This window comes from Mauremys mutica, chromosome 12, assembly GCF_020497125.1.
Source record: "Mauremys mutica isolate MM-2020 ecotype Southern chromosome 12, ASM2049712v1, whole genome shotgun sequence".
Lineage (NCBI taxonomy): Eukaryota > Metazoa > Chordata > Testudines > Geoemydidae > Mauremys > Mauremys mutica.
In genome coordinates, this window is record NC_059083.1 from 36721772 (window position 1) to 36725956 (window position 4185).

The 4185-nt window shown below is 39.8% G+C and overlaps 1 pseudogene; it reads left to right on the plus strand.

Annotated features, from left to right (window-relative positions):
* The first annotated feature begins 1963 nt into the window (after nucleotides 1–1963).
* On the plus strand, nucleotides 1964–2919 carry LOC123346721 (annotated as a pseudogene).
* Nucleotides 2920–4185: the final 1266 nt, after the last annotated feature.

Here is a 4185-nt window from a genome sequence, read left to right on the forward strand (position 1 = left end):
AATTAACAATATACAGGGGAAATCATACAGTGGGAAATTCAGATTATAAATATGAATCACAATATGAAGTCGTTAAGACTTTACTCTCCATTTAATCAATTATCTACTGCTGATAGGAATTTTTCTACCTCTCAGGAAAAGGTTGACTTTTCACTGAAAACACAAAATCAATTTTTTTTTAAATTTGTGGCAAATGAAAACTTTCTACTGAAAACTAGATTTTTTTTATCGCAAAACCAAAAATGTTTGTTTTTTGAGTTTTCAGATTCTTTACACAATATGTTTGAGAAAAGCAACAGATTCTGAAATTTGTTGTTGTTTAGCTAAAAAACCAACGTCCATTATAAAAGATTCAGCTAGAAATTTCCAACCTGCCTTAAACTTTAAATAAATTGGGGAACATTAATATTTTCTGACAAAGCATTAATTTCAAGCCCATTTATTCTATTGCATCTGTGTGATTTCTCTTTCAAAGGGATCGTTGTAAGATGGTAACAGTTAAATAACTAGTAAAGTTGATAGCACCCAGACTGTGTTTTATACAAACTAGCCCCTTTTAACCCTGGGTTAGAGTTAAACCCCGTTCAAGGACATATGGGAGATCACTGGGAGTAGAACTCAGAGCTCCTGGCCTTGCTCCACACTGCTGCTGGCTGAGTATATATGGTGTAAATGGCTGTGCAGAACTTACACATAACAAGACACGTGTCATGTTTCCAAACGTATTTTGGCACCTAGTGGGATTTTCAGAGACACCTAGGAGCTTATAACTCATTAATTTCAAGGCATGTTGGGGCCCTAGATATTTTGAGAACCCCACTAGGTGCCTCAATACCTTCAAAAATCTGCTCTCTGGCCCCTCTCCGAAAGCCCTTACAGTCCTAGTTAACATGGCAGAGAAAGGCAGAGAGGGGAAACAGAGTCAGAAATGTTTCAGAATAGCAGCCGTGTTAGTCTGTATCCGCAAAAAGAACAGAAGTACTTGTGGCACCTTAGAGACTAACAAATTTATTTGAGCATAAGCTTTCATGGGCTATAGCCCACTTCATTGGATGTATGCAGTGGAAAATACAGTAGGAAGATATATATACACAGGGAACATGAAACAATGGGTGTTACCATACACTCTCTAAAGAGAGTGATCAGTTAAGGTGAGCTATTACCAGCAGGAGGGAAAAAGAACTGTTTGTAGTGGTAATCAAAATGGTCCCTTTGCGGTAGTTGACAAGAAGGTGTCAGGAACAGTGTGGGGGGAAATAAACATGGGGAAATAGTTTTACTTTGTGTAATGACCCATCCACTCCCAGTCTTTATTCAAGCCTAATTTAATGGTGCCCATTTTTCAAATTAATTCCAATTCAGCAGTCTCTCGTTAGAAAGAGGGGAAATGACTGTCCGAAAGTCACACAGCAGGTCACTGGCAGAGACAAAAATAGAGCCCAAGTGTCCTGACAACCCCTGCATGGCACAGCACAGAATAAACGATTCAACATAGCGGTGATGGAGGGATGCTGCTAGTCCATTGTTACACACATTTAAAATGTGTTTACTTTTAGTCTATCCATTTCATAGCCAAGCTGTGAGCTTGGTGATGGTCGCAACAGGGCGATGTCCTTTGGAAGAATTTTTGGGTTTGGATTGTACTCTGTTCCATTCTTCATAATGCATTTGAACAAGCCATATCTTGGGCCAAATCCTCAGATGGGGTAAAGTAACGAAGCTCCATTGACTTTAAAGGAGCTGACTCAATTACAGTATTTGATAACAGGACTGATTGATTGTCAGATGCGAGAGCACTAACGACACCTAAACATTATAAGTGACTAGTGCTGTGCACCTTTGACATTCATATAATGAGATATTAGAGAAGGGGTAATCAGCGCTATTCCCTGTGTCACTCTAATCCTTACCATTGTCCTTCTCATTCTTTCCACAGACATCACACTGTCTACCGAGGAAGAAAATGTCCAACCAAACCACCGTGACTGAATTCCTTCTCCTGAGATTCTCTGATGTTCGGGAGCTGCAGATTTTACACTTTGTGGTGTTTCTTGTTCTTTACCTTTTATTGCTGGTGTGGAATCTTCTCATCTTCACAGCCATAGCCCTTGACCACCACCTTCACACACCCATGTATTTCTTCCTGATAAATCTGTCTATCCTAGACCTCGGCTCCGTCTCAGTCACTATCCCCAAATCCATGGTGAACTCCCTCATGAACACCAGATGGATTTCTTATTCTGGATGTGTTGCCCAAGTCTTTCTCTTTGCCTTCTTTACTTCAGCAGATTATGCCATACTGACCGTCATGGCATATGATCGATACGTCGCCATCTGCCAACCATTGTACTATGAGACTGTGATGAATAGGCGAGCTTGTGTCCAAATGGCAGCCAGTGCCTGAATCAGTGTTATTCTCTACTCTGCAGTGCACACTGGAAACACGATGCAATATCTTTCTCTGGAGGCAACATGGTGGATCAGTTCTTCTGTGAAATCCCCCAGCTCCTCAACCTCTCCTGCTCTGGTTCAGACCTCGGTGAACTTGAGTTTCTCATCTTTAGTTTATTCTTATGCTTAAGCTGCTTTGTTTTCATAATTGTGTCATATGTTCAAATCTTCACCATAGTGATGAGAATCCCCTCTGAGTAGGGCCGGCATAAAGCCTTCTCCACCTGCCTTCCTCACCTCATTGTAGTTTCCTTGTTACTTTTCACTATCACTTTTGCGTATCTGAAACCCATCTCCAGCCCTCCATCGGTTCTGAATCTCTTGGTGGCTGTTCTCTATTCTGTGTTGCCACCAATGATGAATCCGATCATCTACAGCATAAGAAACAAGGAGCTCAAAGGTGCACTGAGTAAACTGATAGGTTGGAGGTTATTAATTAAGAATGAAAAGTCCATATTTATCCATTGAGCATTATTTCATTCTGTGTTTCTTTAGAAATATAATTATCTGATGATATTATTGTCTCCATGAGAACATACCATGCTGTCTGTTTATGCAGAATTGGGTATTTACACTAGTAAAAATCCAGACAAACTTGACTGAAGCAAAAAAAAGAGTTATTATAAGAATATAAGAACATAAGAATATGGCCATTCTTATGTTCTTATAAGAATGGCCATACTGCATAAGATGAAAGGTCCACCCAGCCCAGTATCCTGTCTATCAATAGTGGCCAATGCCAGGTGCCCCAGAGGGCATGAAGCTAACAGGTAGTGATCAAGTGATTTCTCTCCTGCTATTCATCTCCACCCTCTGACAAACAGAGGCTAGGGAAACCATTCCTTACCCATCCTGGCTAATAGCCATTAATGGACTTAACCTCCATGAATTTATCCAGTTATTTTTAAAAACCCTGTTATAGTGGGTTTTTTACCCATGAAAGCTTATGCCCAAATAAATCTGTTAATCTTTAAGGTGCCCCATTATAAATAAGGTTTACACCAATATAAATAAGATCAAAATCTATCTATCTATCTAGTAATTATATAGCATTACCCATTACCATGCTATATGAGCACCTTGCACATAATATCGGTAGCCATAGCCAAAGTTCCTAGTGGGGTCTCTGGCTCTTCTTATTTTGGGTGATGATAAATCTGATTGAGGTATCAATGCATTTGTTGTTTGTTTCTCTGTTTTTTAATTTATTTTTGTTTAGCTGGTTGGTTGGTGGTTTGATTTGTTTCTTTGTTCCAGGTGGTTTTGGAGGTGGAAAGGCCCGGAGAGATGGTGAGTATTTGGTTTGACAGGGTTTTCAATGTTTGTTCTCTCTCAGGAGTGCCCATATGTCATCTGTTTGACGAGGTTTTTCTGAGCGCACTGAAGGTTTATTCCCCACAATGATAAAAGGGTGTAAAAGAAGTTTCTGCATGGTTGAATTCTTGCTGAAATGATTATGTATATACTGTTGGGGTATTATTATATTATTAATGATGTGTTGGGGAACAAAGAGTCTCAGGGAGGCATCTTTTTATTATTTTAACTTAAATGATTATGTAAAAGCTGTGTCATTGGTGCTGTGGTGGAAAGGCTGTTCTGAAGAGAAACTTTTTCCAGGGTTTCCTAAAGAAAATCTGACTCGGAATAATGAGGCCAAAATTGGATCCCATTGAAGTCACTGGGGTCTAGCCCCTCACTTCTAAGAGATCACGATTTGGCCAATGGCCAGTGCAC